The sequence below is a fragment of the Vanacampus margaritifer genome, chromosome 4 (genome assembly GCF_051991255.1).
Source record: "Vanacampus margaritifer isolate UIUO_Vmar chromosome 4, RoL_Vmar_1.0, whole genome shotgun sequence".
NCBI lineage: Eukaryota > Metazoa > Chordata > Actinopteri > Syngnathiformes > Syngnathidae > Vanacampus > Vanacampus margaritifer.
This window is the reverse complement of record NC_135435.1, coordinates 29678591-29696654: the sequence shown is the minus strand read 5'-3', so window position 1 is coordinate 29696654 and position 18064 is coordinate 29678591. Positions and strand designations below refer to the sequence as shown.

The following is an 18064-nucleotide window of genomic DNA, read 5'->3' as shown; positions in this document are numbered from 1 at the left end:
GCCAGACGTTTTCAGAAAAGGGATGCCTTGGGTGCCAGCCGATTTAAGCATTTTGAGTGATCTTTCAAGGTCCACAGAAAATGTTGTGTTTGGACTATGGAAACACACATACTACCAAATGAAAGATTGGACTCTCATCTTTCATCAGAAAAAAAAGTTTGTTTCTACCTTATTCCGTTTTTCAGTAATCAACAATAGAAAATGGTTAGTTTCACCTCTGTTTTGAAAAAACGTATTTTAACGTCTTTGGCAGTCAAAGAGTTAACTCATTCATTCATTTTCACTCAAGCAATCCCCTTCGCTCCCGGCTGTTTTACTGGATTTGGACTGATTTTGCAAGGCCCACAAAATATTGTGTTCTGTTGCTATTAAAACATGGAACCTACCAAAAGAACGATTACAGTCTCTTCTTTCATCAGGAAAAAAAAGTGTATTTCTATCTATTTCCGTTTTGCAGAAATTAGCATTAGAATATAGCTAAGTATCGTCATTATTCACAAATCTGTTTAAAACTGAGGGGAAACAGCTTGTTTGCAACATGGCCCTGGTTGATCTCTGTATGCTGTTTTTTTTCTCAAACGTATAAATACGTCTTTGGGACAGTGGTGATATTGAAAATCGAACATATGTATTCGTTTTGGGGAGTAAATGAGTTAATTGGTTTATCATATGAATCGCTATGACAACTGTGTGAGTGACATACACATGGGCCAAACAATTGTCTTGCTGACTGGAGCCCAAGTCCCAGTGCAGGGGTCAGCAATCTCGAGCCACAGGTTTCAGACACCTGACTGAGTGGGACAAAGCAAGTTGGCTGGCAAACGCACTCGCTTATCGGGACCCTAGGCTCAATTCGGCACTGTCCCAAGATTGGTCAAATTAGCTATCGGGCAACGTTTTGCATGACAAAACTGAACTTAAAATGGTTGACTTGGTTGTTCAAACTTTTTTGTGAGTACTCATAAGGTTTATGTTGCTTAGTAAAACTGGACTCAGGGGCTGAATTTAAAACAAATTCCATCGAGTATGGGAAAGCCCTCCAAATGGCTAATTAATGCACATTTAAATGCATAATGTGCTCTATCCATTAAACAAACCCAACCTGGTACTTCCAACCTCAAAGGCGTTTTTCCGTACCCCCGCCCTCGACTTGAGTCTATTGTTGCGTGGCAATTAAAATGGCCACCGTGGCGGGGGAAATGAAAGTCAGAGAAAAGTCACACGTCTTATCCGAGCGCAGCTTTTAGAAGGAAGAACAAAAGGTCTTTCTCCTTCATTTCCCATTAACCCCATGCTCCTCGCCGTACAGGAAACATGGCCACCTCGCCGGCCCCGTGTCACATATCTCATCCAGCGCCGGGGATGAGCGCTTCTTGCGTAGTTGGGGGGGGGGGGGGGGCAAATAGGGGAGATGGTGACATTCAGCAAGGGGCGGGATTTGCTATACGGCCGCAGTGCTCGACAGATAAAAGCAAAGCGTTGTCGTCCGTTTGTCGGCATGCTGGCTGATACGCTTGATGCGCGGCGAGGCCGCCGCCGCGCTGATGAGGTCTGGAGTGGAACTGACAGGCTATGCGGCGAAGCCGAGGAGGTGAGAGGCAGCCTTTTTTACGGTCCAGATTAGATGTCTGATTGTTCGACACAGGTGGCTCCGCGCACAGCGGGGAGCGTGGCGGCGGGCTCGGCATTGTCTGCGGCGGCGGCGGCGGCATCTCGTTAGCGCCGCGCCATAATTACATTCGAATGCTGCTCGGCATGGAGACGCCGCAGAGATGAGCTCGACTTCATCAGCAGCCACTTTACTTGCTTGTCATTCTTCCTGTGGACTTTATTAGGCACTCAGCGGCCTTTTTGCATTGGGGGCAAGCGGGAGTTGGCCAAACAGATCCACCTTACAAAACAAAATTATTATTTTTTTGTTCATGAGTTCTTGACACTTTTTGTATCCCCTGATGGTAGACATGCCTACTAAATGTCATGTTGCAAATAGTTTCAGGAGAACATGTGGGGGTTCATACAATGAATTTTAACCACAACCAATGACAAAATAATATTTATATAAAAAAAAAACATTATCACTATCTTCACACACTGATTTTCCTTCAGTCATTAAATAACACAATTGATGTGAGTGCAGGTGTTGTGTCGTTTTCTTACCCTAAAATGGCCGCTCTAAATCAAAATGGCATACTTTCTGTATCTTTTGGGTCTTTTGTATTGGAAAAAAATGCCTACCAAATATGATATTGACAACTGACACTGGCTTGGATTTTCTTCCCCTAAACCTTTTAATCGTTAAAAAATTTGACACACAACTAAACATAAGTTACTTTAAAGGAACATTCAATGATCCCTAGCGCCTTCTGGTGGTCAAAGAATAGCATTAGAAGCACACAGGAGCACGCACACTATGGTGGCTCAGAGAGATCACAATTGGCAAGCCGACCACCAATTCTTATTTTGCGTGAGCAAACGAGCATCCCGGCGAGCGACAGCGACTTGGCAGACGTTGTGAAGCCCGGCGAGCGAGCCGGAATTAGCCGGAGCAGCTAACAAGAGAGGCTAGCGAGAGTTAGTCGGAGCCATAGCCTGGAGTGGCTAACGAACGGCTAGCGGGAGTTAGTTAGAGCCGTAGGCTGGAGCGGCTAACAAGAGCGGCTAGCGGGAGGAGCTAGTAAAAAAAACAAAGCTAGCAAAAGCTTGCGAGAGCAAAGCAGAAAGTGACAAGTGGCGGGGCCGAATCCAGGGAGTTAGTGACAGCCACCAGCAAGCGCCAGCTGTGGAAGGTAAGTTGCGGTCGACCCATTGGGCATGACACTCGATGCAATAACACCCGGGCTAGCTATATTTGTGAAGTTGCCCTTTGCTCCAACATATTTTTTTGTATACTATTGACATAAACAAATTCTCACTGGATACTATTCATAAAAAATATAATCGTTTGTCATTTGCTTTAGCTAATGCTAAATGCTATCTTGGTTGACAGTTCAACAGCGCAATGCACTCAACGTGATCCAACCTTTTTGCTCGCTCCTCGCAACTTTTGGAAGCTGGCTGTGTACTGCTGTGTCTATCTTGGAACATTTTCTAGTTTTTCTGGTATGTAGTTTAGCAAAGGGATGGTTGCCTAGCGTTTAATGTTCAGTCCCATTGCGATGGACTATTGTTTCTTTTCATTTTTTCACACAGAGCGTTTGAGGGAAACTTAGCCGTGGCAAAGTCGTCGGTCGGTGAGCGACAGAGACAGCGAGAAGCCTTTCAAGCAAACAACTGAGCCGTCCCGAATGTTTAATTAATCAGCCGTGACAAAAGGGAACAACAGTCAACAAAGAGATGCCGATTTCCATTTCTTATGCATTCGTCCCAAATGGAAAGTCACTGAGTTCTGTCAAGTACGACTTTGCCTGAAAAAAAAAAAAAAAAAAAAAAGAAGCCTCAGAGAGCGATACAGAGTATCAGTTCACCGATGTTTTGTGTTTACACACAGACTCTTTGCTCGCTCTTTTGTTCCTCGTCGTCTCTGCCGATGCAGAAACGACAAACTGCAGTTGGGAACGAGCTTCCGTTACACACCTGCCCTCACGTAATGTCGGGCTCGTGGAAGGCTGCTGGGAAATTGGAAATATTCCACTGAGATTTCAAAGATCATAATGAACAAAGTACCCGTTTTTGTTACCTAAAACGTAAAAAATTATATATTTATTTATATATACATTAATAGCACTGTTAACAGTCAAATCTAATCAATGATGGCTTTACTGCATGTGTCCTTAAATATTTCTGATGCTGAATTCAGAAATGCCTTCACATCTGGTTTTTGAGCTATTTTCATTTTTTTTGTTTTAAGTTTGACGTATAAGTTTGTGCAGTACGGATTTTACCATGCGTTGTAATTTATAGCAATGACATCACATTTCCGAAAAAAAATTCCGCCTGTTTGTTTCTAAACCGAACTCTTAATTCATAACTGTCACTAAATATATGTTATTATGAATACCTGATGTGCTAAAAACAAACAAACAAGGGGCCGATTCGGAATCAGCGCAGAAAATCTATCTAGAAAAAATTACGTGCATCTCCAATTAAAAAAAAAATTGTAAAAATGTGTTGACCGTGTTATCATTCAATGTAGGCTGCTTTTCATTTTTACAAACATTTTTCACAATATATTTTTTATTCTACTTCTTTTCAAATCACACATTTTTTTCTCTCAATATTTTTGGATTTCATCTCAATAATAATTTAAAATATAATTTTTTTACTACTAGTTATTATTTTAATGCATTTTGATTTTTCTTAAAAAAAAACTTTTTTTTTTTTAGAATATTTGGGTATTTTGTATATTCACAAAAATATTTATATCACGTCGTCTACTATATTATTAACAATTATTAATAGTTTCATTGAATATATTTTTGGAATATATATTCTCTAATATTTTTCTTGAGCATTTTTTTTTGTATTATTTTATATTTTTGGGCAATATTTTGAGCTCCAATTAGTGCACGTGCCCAAGCAACTTCATGATAATACTACTAATACTGTATTTTGATTGAATGAGTGCGGTGATCAAAGGAACTGCTGTGGTGTTGCTCCTGTGCAAAATGCTGTGGCAATAAATTTATCGTGTAGGCGTGTTAAGGTCCTGGCCTGAATAAATAGTCAAAGTAGTACAAATGTGTAGCGAGTTAACCTCATTCAGATTTATTATTAACTATTATGTGCGTGTTTCTCGTCATCAGCTAAAATAAAGACATTTCCTTCCTTTAGCCTAAATAGCGGGTAATTATTTTAATCTTCAACTCTATTTACCGGATGCTTATTTAATGTGAACTATTTTTAACACCTCAACAAAGCTGTGATATTGTCACTGATCAACGAGTGTGTTCATCACAGCACCTCGTTTAATTAAAAGGGCTCATTTTGCTCTATTTGTGCAGGCTTAAGCGCAATTAAAATGTTAATTAATTTGCGTGGATTGCACAAATCTCACCGGATTAGCTCGTCCTGTTTTCCCCTCGTAATGGGGTCTCTGACTTTAAGGCCGTTTACAAGCTGACGGATTTCCCGCGGCATGCAAGTGTCGCAGCCATATGCCGATGTCGGCGGGCGCCAAAGTTCTCCAGCGGCTAACAGCGGGGCGGCGCCGCCGCTGAAAACGACAAAGTCAGCCCGAGTGAGGTTTAATCGGGAGGTGGCTCGACCCTTCTTTCCCTCTTGCTAAATTGCCATAGAAACGCGCAAAGTTCCAGCGTGGACCTGATGTAGGGGGGATGGCCCTCAGGTGTGTCATTATCGCGGCGGTTCATAAACGGGCTGGTGCAGCCAGATGGGGGTGCGAAAAAAAACTTGCCACTTGATCACCTGTAAGCGAGGAGCGGCGCCAAAAATGTGTCCGTCGGAGCTGAGCAATAGATTACCTGGAGCTGATTTGCATTTTCCGACTTGTTACGGAACGCGCGGCGGGGGGGAAAATGTGCGGCGGCGTAATGATGTTTTTGATTACGCTCAGGCTTGTCACTGTGCAAACGAGCAAATTTCATCACGGGCGAGATGCAGAGAAATGAGCTCCCGCGTCCCGGCTGCACTTGCAATAAAAGGCTAGCGAAAACCTTTGGAATGACTTGGATTTCTGTGTGGAATGTTCATAAAAATGGCATCTGATCTTCATCTAAGTCAGACAAATACATAAACAGTCTGCTTACAAAAATGCCACGCAAACATTTATTTTCATTTTTTTACTGGACACACTATGTATAATTAAAAAAAAAAAAAAAAAGGTTTTATTCCTCCAACAGCTAAGCAAAAGTCCAATCAATTTGGTGAGGAGGCGTGGCTTAATCTGCCCTGCCCAATAAGACCGTTTTGAGTCGTCTATTGTCAAGAACTATTGCCTGATGTAAAACATGCTTCGAGCAATGCTTAATCTCAGAATGATTTCCAGAGATGGGCATGTCAGGGAACTTCCGTCACCATCAGTCCGTCGTTATCTCAGGTCGTCAGTCATCATTATTTTAATTGCATATATTTGATATTTTGTTCAAATATGAAATAGGAAAAAAATTGCTACTTTTATTTGCCGATATATTTAAAAAAAAAAATAAAAAAAAAAAGTGGAAGACTTCATGTATCTTTTTAAGAATGGCTTACTGACACTTTTTTTAATGTGTTGGGGACGCCCCCCCCCCCCCAAAAAAAAATTAAAAATTGAAGTTGTGTGCATGACAGATCTCTCCAAATGACCAAATTTGGGCTGTTATGGCATTATTGATATATTTGAACTGATGGGCCAAATTTATTTTTGGGAAGTTATGACACATGGATTCAGTGTCACACATCCATTGACCTTAATGTAAGAATCTGACTGTTTTTTGGACAATGCCTGATGGGAATGCATTGTGTTCATCTCTCACCATCGATTTATCTTTTTGATTCATGGAAAGGGAGAGAAGCCATTTTAAAGGGCATTTTACGCTCTACTTGGCCCAGATGTTCTTTTGAAAAATATTATCTTAGCAAACAGGAAGTGCTGATCATATCTCGGTGAAGTCGGGGGATTATTAAATGCACTTTAATTTGTAATGATAATCTTGCAATGTGTCCGGGTCACGTGAGAAAAAGAGCAAGTTATAAAAAGCGAGCGTGGCTGCTGGTGCTGGTCTGCAGCGCGGCAGTTTGGCAGATGAAGTCGGTGGCAGGAGGCCCCTGGCCCTTTAACACAATGGGCAGCTGGGCAGGGGCACATCTGACCAACCGGGGGGGGGGGCTGGGGGGGGGGGGCTGGCTGGCTGGCATCGTCGGGTTTAGAGGGTTTGAACCAGGCCAAAAGCTTCGACTTGCTCAGTGCGAGTTTGTATGAATGCAGCTCGGCCAGGCCTCAGAGGCCATCAGCTGACATGTTGGAGTTAAGGTGTAAAAAAAACTTGCATCTCCTCGACAGGGATGGAAAGAAATAGTTTGAAAGTTGTCTACTTATTACCTACATCTTCTATCCAAACAAGACAAAGAAATGCTTGTTGACATGTTTTCAGTAGATTTGGACTACATCGTTGCCCCTCAAGTCATCAACCAGGGCTATGACTTGCCTGCATGGAGCTCCTCCCCTCACTTTAACATAGTTCCTTGGCACCAAGATGGCATAAGTTGGCGCCAACGCAGTACTTTTATATTTGACAGGGCTTTGGCGTGGGAACAAAAACAGCAAATTGTTTCAGTTTTCAGCGAATAACAACAAAAAATAGTTATATAACACCTGATATATATTTTTTTTTACAGGTCTACACCCAAAATAATTATTTCTTTATTTGTTTGTTTGTTCATTGATTTAGATTTAGATTTTTTTTTTGGGAGGGTGGGGCTCCTTTACATTTTCATTGTTTTAATTTTTTTGTTAAACATTTTTGGATTATTTTACGAGTTAGCAATTGTTGACTAAAAGTTTTTGTCCGTAATAAATGTCATTGATATTTCTTTTTCTGTAGAACATGCTTTGCCATACTTCTTTATTTTTAAAATATTTTTTTCTAATATTCTGGGATTCTGTTTTTTGTAAAAAAAAAAAATTAAAACATTTTTTCCTTTTACTTTGTTATGCTTTTCCACAGATTATTTGTATTTTCCTTCTAACATTTCCCCCGCAAATTTAAATGTAATTTCCTAGTTTATGGTCATTTTGCCCCTAGTTTTTTGTTTAGTTTTTATCTCAAGCATTTTTGGTATTTTTAGGTATTTTTGGGGAATATTTTGAGCACTGTCATTGTGCCAAATCCCGGGTGCATTTCTCTGGGTAATAGCATTAATAATAATAATTAATCATGACATTTTCTTATCGTTTCTATTTATCTCACACGAACTGCATCGTTGTGCATCTTCACGTTTGTGCGGTCCGCCATACGTGTCACCTGTCATCCACCTTTTTATTTTTTTCGTTCTTGCTCGGCCATTTGTCTTCACTGCTCGTGCCTGTAGCTACTGCAGATGGAGTGTCAACGGTCTTTGCAGAGGCTATATTTTATTTAGATTTCTTCGGGGTGGGAGGTGGGGGGGGGGGGTTGGGATCAAGAAGAAACAAACAAAACAAAAACTATCAAACCGTGGGTCGCTGGAGTTCTTGTTTATGAAAAATGTGCACCATGTGACTGTTTGGAGAAAAAAAAATCACCTACAGTGGCTGTGCTATGTTGGATTCAAAACCATTAAAATGAATCAAAATGAATTAAAGAACAATTGGAAGAATGTTACCGTTTTTTTTGCCAGGCTTCATTCAAAAACCGTCTATAAATACAATAGAGAATATAACCAATATAACATATAACTGCATCTTTATTAATGTAAAGAAGAAGACATTCAATGATATTTAAAATTCAGTGATAGCAATGAGTTATCCAATAAATGAAATATTTTGACATTTTACTAAAAGCGTATGACGTACACGAGGCATTATTATTAATCCCAGTGGAGTTGAAGGCACGTCATACGGCGCTGCAATATTGTGAGATTTATAATCAATGCATCCACAAGCAAAGGCTTAGCTGCACTGTGTTTGTTTACAAGGTAGATGTGACGCTAGCGGGCAATGAGTTACACTTCCCGCGCCTTACCTAATGTGTTGTGTGCGGGAACGTCTTAACTGTCTTACACGCATCCGCTTCTTTTTTTTTGCGCTAGTTAGCATACCAAGCTAAATTCCGTGTTTGTCGCTAACTCTCTTCCCTGGACGGAGCGCAAGATGTAATGAAGCCCTTCGACGCAATCTACACAAGATCCCGAGCGGGCGCCTCACAAACGACGTTTCTTTTCTGGTCACGCTTCACTTAGTCACGGCCGCAAAGATGGCATGCTTGAAGAAGGTAAATGAGAGCGGGGGAAGAAAAAGTATTTCCCAAATGAGGAGACAAATGCAAATCGGGCAATATAGCAGAAACTTGATTTTTGTGTTTTTATAGCATCATAATTCCGACTGTTCAAACTTGTTTCTGTTGCAGCAGTCTGCATCTTTTGATTCCTTTACACGATGAAAAAAAATCTCATTTTAATGGCCGCAAACAGATTTTCTTGTCGCAAAGCAGTTTGTGTTCAAAACTTCTTGATGTAAAAACAAACAAACAAACACTTATTGCTTTAATGTTTTCACAGCAGGTCAAGGATTTTTTTTCCCCCATTGAAACTTTTTCTTAGTCATTTTAAGTCGTAGGCTCGTGCAGAGCTACACTGGAAGGAAGCTAATTTTCCCAATGTAACATTCATTAGACCCCCGGCTGCTGTCGAGTGACGGCGTTTGCTATGTGGAGCAGCTTTAAAGTGATTTCCTCCGACTCCACACGAAAACATCCCCGCCGCCGCCGCCGTCAAAGATTCAACAAGCCGCCTGCTGCCTCCACTGCCGGGAAAAGATTACATTTTTATTTATGATCCCGCCGTTAATGATGGAAGCACCTTAACGTGTTTACCTTTGACGCGGTAGCTCAGCAGAGACTCCATCATGAATGCTATGAAAGTGGAAAGAGGACCAATTTATTGCAAATGAATGGGGAATGGTTGCTCAGTCAAGAACAGCTTGACTTTAAGGCCCACTGTGCCAAGGAGGATGCTTGCAAATTGTTTACGCTTTTCATTAGATGGGTTGCTGAGGGACGAGGTCAGTTCATTGATGTTTTGGGGTTGCACACCATATAATATAGTGAAATATAGTATAGTATAGTGTTGTGTAGCATAGTGTCGTATTTAAACTTTTCAACTAATTAATCAAATATTTTTCCGTAATTAATCATAATTAATTGGATTTTTTTTTACTTCAACTTGTACTATTTTCTACAAATCTTGTAACAGATATTTACTTGAATATAATCTATGTCAGCTGACTTTCGACTCCTTGCCTAACAATTATAGGGGTAAAAATAAATAAATAAATAATAATAATAATAAAGCCAATATTAAATATTCCCTTCTTGCCTTACATGTCAATTTCCCATCACCACAAGTTTTAGTTCACCTCTCTCTAAAGAAAGTATAACGCGGGACTCGTTCACTTTTTTTTCCTCCAATTTTTTGACTTCAACTTTTACTATTTTCCACAAAACTTGTAACAGATATTTATTTGCTTGCCTATAATCTATATTCAATAAAAAAAGCCTCTTGCAGCTGACTTTCAACTCCAAGCCTAACAATTACAGGGGTAATAATAATAATAATAAAGCCAATATTAAATATTCCCATCTTTCCTTACGTGTCAATTTCCCATCACCACAAGTTTTAGTTCACCTCTCTCTCAAGAAAGTATAACGCGGGACTCGTTCACTTTTTTTCCCTCCAATTTTTTGACTTCAACTTGTACTATTTTCCACAAAACTTGTAACAGATATTTATTTGCTTGCGTATAATCTATATTCAATAAAAAAAGCCTCTTGCAGCTGACTTTCAACTCCAAGCCTAACAATTACAGGGGTAATAATAATAATAATAATAATAATAATGCAAATATGAAATATTCCCTACATTCCTCCTGTGTCAATTTCCCATCATCCCGCCAATTTGAGTTCACATCCCTCCAAAGCAAGTGTAACACAGGACTCGTTCACGCCTCTGAGCATTCGCCCGTCACGCTTGGGGGTGCTTTTACAGAATTTTGAGCAGGATCCCCTTCCCCTTCTCACCCTCGCGCGTCTGCATTATTAATTGTCCGCATGCCACAGAGCAAAGTGTGGTTCGCTCTCAGGCCTTCGGGCAACCTTACGCTGCTGACTGCTGCTCCAAATGAAAAGCGCTGCTGACACCATTTAAAGTTGATTCTGCTCCTGGATAAAAAAAAAAAGATGTGTACATTCAATTTCACTGAAGTGGGAACATGGTAAAAATGTATGCTAATGTTTGGTAAATATTGTAACTGTGTGTTTGTGTGTGAGAAGGGAGAGGCGGGGGGGGTGGGAGGGGGGGGGGCTGAATGTGTGTAGGTGTGTGGGTGGCTACAGAATGGTTGGATGGCACCAAAACAAAACAAAAAAGTCCAATCCATTTTATTCTTAAGGGGCAAGTGTGTGGCGCCCCAAGTCACATAAAGCCTGCTGTTTTTTCTTAGTGATTCATTCGGAAGAAAAAAAAACAAAAAAAAAAACACTTTCTGCCATACATTCTGATCAAAAGCAGCGAATTGTCTTCCTTGCATTTATACCACACACAATTAGGCTTGTTTGGCTTTTATTACATTTTGAATGTGTTGAACAAGGTTCTGGATTAAGTAAGTAAGTGTGAATTTTATGAAACCATGTCTTGGGGTGGTAAGATCAACAACTTCTCAGCCATGTTTTTCATTTACTATGGTGAGAAAATTGTTATTGATATTGACTGTAAGAGTCAAACGTCCTAAACCAAAGACAGATTCTAAAAATAAAAATAAATAAATTCAGGCATGACTCCTGACCTATCATAGCTACCATGTAGCTATGCCACTGATCTTGATTTGCTATATTGTAAATTAATGAATGGGTTGCACCCTGTAAATTGCCGGCTGGTGTCTTGGGTGGGGGGGATACAAATAATAATAATAAAAAAAACTGCATCGGCCCCAAAAGATACTAGCCTTACAAAATAGAATTACACAGATCAAAAATAAATTATTATTCCACAGACTAAAAAAAGAAAAGGAAAAAAAAAAGTCCATGACACACTTGGTCACACACTCGAACCTGCCAATCGTACAAACTTTTCCTGGCAACAAGTGATCTCTCCGAGCTGTCATTTATTTGGGTGGATTTCTGCGTGTGCCACTCTGAGGTGTGTTTTACTTTCTCTTGGCATTGAGTTTGGCAGCCGCATCGCTCCCGACACCGCAGTATGGATTTAGTCAGTCTGAGCTTTAACGACACTCACTAACACACATACACACACAATGCCACGTGGGCGCACACAGTCAAGCCCGCTGCAAGTTAGCGATGCCACACCGGGGGTCACCGTGTAATTGGCCGAACTTGCTCACTGGCACGCTGCGAAGAAAGGTCCCTTTATGTGTGAATGTAAACACAACTCGGGGTTAGCATATTAGCTGTCGTACAAGTATAAGCAGACATTACGGCACAAACATATGGCAACTAGCGTAAGAAGCTAGCTTAGCATTTTTGCGAAGAAAGGGCCCTTTATGTATGACTGTAAACACAACTCGGGTTTAGCATATTAGCTGTCGTACAAGTATAAGCAGACATTACGGCACAAACATATGGCAACTAGCGTAAGAAGCTAGCTTAGCATTTTTGCGAAGAAAGGGCCCTTTATGTATGACTGTAAACACAACTCGGGGTTAGCATATTAGCTGTCGTACAAGTATAAGCAGACATTACGGCACAAACATATGGCAACTAGCGTAAGAAGCTAGCTTAGCATTTTTGCGAAGAAAGGGCCCTTTATGAATGACTGTAAACACAACTCAGGGTTAGCGTATTAGCCGTCGTACAAGTATAAGCAGACATTACGACACAAACATATGGCAACTAGCGTAAGAAGCTAGCTTAGCATTTTTGCGAAGAAAGGGCCCTTTATGTATGAATGTAAACACAACTCGGGGTTAGTATATTAGCTGTCATACAAGTATAAGCAGACATTACGGCACAAACATATGGCAACTAGCGTAAGAAGCTAGCTTAGCATTTTTGCGACGAAAGGGCCCTTTATGTATGAATGTAAACACAACTCGGGGTTAGCATATTAGCTGTCGTACAAGTATAAGCAGACATTACGGCACAAACATATGGCAACTAGCGTAAGAAGCTAGCTTAGCATTTTTGCGACGAAAGGGCCCTTTATGTATGAATGTAAACACAACTCAGGGTTAGCGTATTAGCCGTCGTACAAGTATAAGCAGACAGACATTACGACACAAACATGTGGCAACTAGCGTAAGAAGCTAGCGTAGCATTTGACTCCATTTTGTCCAACGGCACAAACTCAAATAAACCACAACAACCTTCACAGGAGAGCAATGTCAAAAGATCTTTTGCTCACAAAGTTTTCTGTTTACAAGGACTTCACTCAAAAAGAGACATTAGTAGTAAAGTGACGTATTTTGTTGTTTACTCAAAGAAGGACCCCTGACCTCCTGAGTGCTTTGACACTTTTAAGATTGTTCAGTTGCAAGACCTTTCCGCAATTTTTGTGGGAGGCCCCAACTGTTTTCATGATTGCTTGGACTTTGTGGTCTAAACCACATTTTGACTGCGTTTGGCTTAAGACTGCTATTTTCTCTATTTTTTTGTTTTTGTTAAAAAGACCAAGTAAGTAAGCAAGTAAGTCTTTAATTTGTTTTTTTCCCCCCTCAAAATCATATTTGTTATGCTTAAAGTAAATCCTGATCAGTGACATTAACATATTTTACAACCAACATAGAAGCTAATAAAAACAAATGTTTGAATAAGTAATTTACTATTGCGTCATTACGACTGTAGTTCAAAGACCTCAAGACTGTTATTTCCTCAATTTTGTTCAAGTCTCCTGCTTTTTCTCTCTGGTTGCGTGACCTTTGAAGATTTTCATCCACAAGGCAAAATACGGGCAGTCCACAATATGGTTTTCAACTTTGAGACTGCTCGCTAGGAGGCCCCCTCGTACCCAAATACCGATAGAGGCCCCAACTGTTTGCACACTACATTCGAGGCTTTGTTTTGGATTTTGTGCCTGACAAAAACACATTGAAATAGCAAAACAGAGAATCACAGATTTGGAAGTTTTTTCTGAACTACGGAGACTATCCCAAAAAGCTTAGCTGGGCTACTTACGCCACAACCAGTTAGCTAGCTTGGCTGGCGACTAGTGTGGCTAAACACGTGGACTCGCTCCTGAGTGTTTAATCATCAACTCAATGACGGCGAATGAGATACACATCTGACAAGTATTGTTCTCGTGAAGGATTGACGGAGAAGCCATGATAATTTCTATGCTAACCTAAGACTGACACGGCTAGCCGCTAGCGCGTTTAACACTGAAGTTAAGTGTGCGGCGTGATCGACCCCACTTTTTTCAAGGATCTGGCTGGAACCGCGTTAAAGTGGAGAACATCCAACTTTAATATAGCAGGCAAATTAAGAAGTCTCCAGAGATAGTCTACTTGCTAAACACAACTGGAAACAGAAATCTATTATGCTCATCTAGTCCAGGAGGCGTGGCCTGTAAGGCTCAGACATTGTGGTCTATGAAAACAAAGTTAGAGCTAGACCACAATTTGAGTTTGAAGGCCATGATCCTTGTTCTACAACATTCCATCTGTTACACAAACATTGGAATTGGAATTGGACAAATGTGACTAAATTGAATGCTCAGTGAGGCTTATGTAACTTTTCATACAATTTCCAACTAAATTCCAACACGGCAGACCGGCTTCTCCTAGCGCGCGTGTGTGTGTTCTCCATGATGGATTAGTTTGTCAGACAAGCAGCTCGGCGGAGCTCGCATCGGCTGACGGACACATTGAGTCGCCGGTCACGTCGGCATCTCGACGTCCTTCTAGGGTGGAAAACGCTTTTAACCCACTCGCTCCGACACGGCTGTCAGGTGACAAGCCGGCGCTGCTTAGGAGCTGCCAAACCTGCTGGATTCAGGAGTGTGGGAGGCAGATGGGCCGCCGTCACATTCTGCCGACGGCCCTATCGACGGACCGAGAGCTCGCAGTGTCAGCCGCAGGGCCTTGGGTTTGTTTTGCTTTATTTTGGTTTGGCCGTGGCGAGGATTTAAAAATGTAAAAATTGACTCAGAACATCTTGCACCGCGCCGCAACCTGGGGGTGTTGACGCTCAGGCTGAGCGTTTCCCTCCAACGCTGTCCTCTTGTATATCTTGTTTGTTCTGTTCCAACATCGCAGCTGCCTACGGTATATGAAATTCAACCAAGAATGGCAACTATAGAAGCCTTCCCATGTGTTTACATTCAAATCAATTGTAGTTTCAGTTTGTTTTGTGTATTATGAAATTATATTGCTCTTGTGGTTCAATGTGGTTTTTATTTTTCACTGCCCGTGAGCGATCTATTATGCATAAAACTGATCATTGGGAGGCACCATTTCCCAAAAGTTTGTTGCAGGGCCCAACTATTTGTATGAACTTTAGACTTTGACCTCTACCGATCCAACCAAGGGCCTGTGTTTTTTGTTTTTTCTTCTGCCTTCAGAAAATCACATTTCTTACGCCGCATTCAAGACTTCTCATTGGAAAGATCATTTTCTCAAGTTTGTTGGACAAGTTGGATGGCCTTTTGAACCCGAGGTCACACATTCTTACAGCTAAATTTTTCAACTCAACGTTTAAAATGTTAAAAAGCGTGACCCCAAAAAACGTGACCCTGCATTATGCATAGAAGCCAAACCCTCCTCTGTAACCTTACTTTGGAAACCTGGCTCCTTTTAAAACCCAAGGTCACACATTCTGACCGCTAAATTTGTCAACTAAATTTTGTAACAACTGTTAAAAATGGTGACCCATAAATGGTGACCCTGCATAGTAGAAGCAAAACCCTCCTCTGAAACCTTACTTTGGAAGCCTGGTTCCTTTAAAATACGAGGTCACACATTCTCATAGCTGAATTTTCTAACTGTTCAATATTGTGACCCTGCATGAAAGCCAAACCCTCCTTTGAAACCTTACTTTGGAACCCTAGTACCTTTAAAACCTGAGCTCACATATTCTGACAGCTGAATTTTTCAACTGAATTTTCTAACTGTTAAATTCAAATTTCTACTCAACTTGATACTGCCAATTCGAAGCCCCCATTACCCAAAACGGTGTTGTCGGTGACAACTACTTGCACGCTTTCATGCTCTATATACAATTTGAGACTTTCAACGACAACTACGGCCTCAAGTTAGTTTCCCCCCCCCATATTTCTTATGTTGCACTTGAGACTGCCAATCGGGAGGCAACTCTTTCCACTGAGTTCTGTCGGAGGCCCCAACTATTTGCATGGCTCCACGGCTTTTAGACTTTATATCTTGTTAGACTTCGCCACTTGCACTTTTTTAGTCTGCGGTCAGAAATGTCCCAATTATGAGGATGTATTTTTGTGCCTTTGCACTTATTGCCTTTAATTAGCTTGATGCTAGCACGCATCGGAGCTCTTTACACACACACACACAGAAATACGCAAAACACACAATCTGGGAATTGTCTGCTGGCCACCGAGCAACATGCCTCATTAAGGACACTTTTCGTGACCGCGTACACATAAGTAATACATTTCTCGTATTTAGCGGCAATTTTGATCTGGGGTCTCCCCCGTCTAGGGGGCCCATGGTATTAACCACAACATGCACCCCACTAGTGCATTTGCATTATGCTGAATCTTGTTTTTTTTCCCCTTCTTCTGAGGAATAATTCACATTAAAAAGCTGGCCCCGGTGGCAGCTCTCTCAAATTAAGAAACATTTGGCACTTTTACCCACGATGAAGTTGTTCATTAGACAACACGGCTCGGCCGTTATAGGCTTTGTTATTACCTCGCCTTGGGAGCAATTAAACATGGCTAAAAGGGGAGGGAGAACCCTGATTTTCCGTTTGCGCTAATTCTATAAATCTGGGCTCACAACTTTTGAATAATCAAAGTGAATCATTGACAGCAAGAAGTGGCAAAGATACTCATCATAGGCTGTATTTCAATAGAAGTACAGATGACTATGTATTAGAAAAACTGTGGTAAAAGTAGACATACTGACTCAACTCCACTCAACTAAAAATTAAAAAAAATAAACTTTGAAATGCAAATACAAAAGTAAAGTTTTAATCAAGCCCATTTTTAGAATTTTCTGCTTTAAACTTTGTGCTTGTACAGGAAAGAAGAAAAACAAATGTTGCTTTTTGGCCTTAGAACCCAAAGTTACACATTCTGACAGCTGAATTTTTCAACTCTCTTTTGCAAAAAGTTAAAAAATCTTGACCATGCATGGAAGCCAAACACTCCTTTGAAACCGTAGTTTGAAACTCTCACTCCGAGGACACATTTTTAAATCCGAGGTCACACATTCTGACAGCTGAATTTTTCCTACTAACAACCGTTAAAGGTACTTAGACCCACGTACTTCCTTCCTTCCTTAAATCTGAAAAATTATGCCCTGCATGGAAGCCAAACTCTTTTGACACCTTCCCTTGAAACCCAAACCCTTTAAAACCTGAGGTCACACATTCTGACAGCTGAAATCATGTTAGATCTAGCTAACGCTGGCTCAACTTTCATGCTCCCTTAGCTGTACTATCGCTGTAAACTTAGTAACAAAAAGCTTAATTAGCTAATGATAACAACAGGGACCGAACAACGTACCTGTACGATTTTTTTTTTTTTAATGCACTGCAGGCTTAGGGTAGTTTAGCAATTAGCATGGCATCTCTGTCTTTCCTCGTCATCCCTTCGTGAGAATGATATTTATCAGATATGTCGCTTATTTGCCGCAATGAAGATGATTATTACTAACTCAGGAGTGAGTTCGCATTATGTTTAGCCACACTAGTAGCTAGCAAAGCTCGTTGGTAGCTAGCTGGTTATGACTTAAGTAGCACTGAGCTTGCCTCGATGTCCCATGCGTAGGTGACGTGACGTAAGCATGGTTTAGAACGACACTGCCGTTTGGGAAAAAAACTTCAAAATGCTATTTAGTGTCTTTTAATGAGGCGCAAAATCTGCATTTAGTTGCAAAACCGCTTATTTGGAGCCTTGCGAATCTGTTGCCATCATGGTTATTGCTCCCTGATACACGTTCCTCCATGTCGCCTTTTGAAGCGCTGGCGTGTGTCACGGCAACAAAGGACTCTCTTAATTATTTTCTTCCTGCTTCCGTCGAAAGAGACAAGGACATGAAAAAGCAGAATCACCGTCACCCCCCCCCCCACACTCTCTTCTTCGTCCTCCTCCTCTTCCTCACTCTCTGTCTTATAAAAGACTCGTAATTGCACTACAACAATAACAGTGTCAGTGTTAAGTGTGACGGTCCCCTTCCTCTTCACAAGCGTGGCGTCCCTTATCCATCATTGGCTCTGGGGAGCAATTTCTGGGACACTGACAAGCATATCTCATCTAAGGAGATGTTTTGGTTTTTTTCCTGCGC

General features: G+C 41.0%; 1 protein-coding gene across 3 annotated transcripts in view; it reads left to right on the top strand.

Annotated features, from left to right (window-relative positions):
* The window catches only part of cdh8 (cadherin 8), a 145587-nt gene that overhangs the window by 64765 nt on the left and 62758 nt on the right, over positions 1-18064 (top strand). The window lies entirely within an intron of this gene.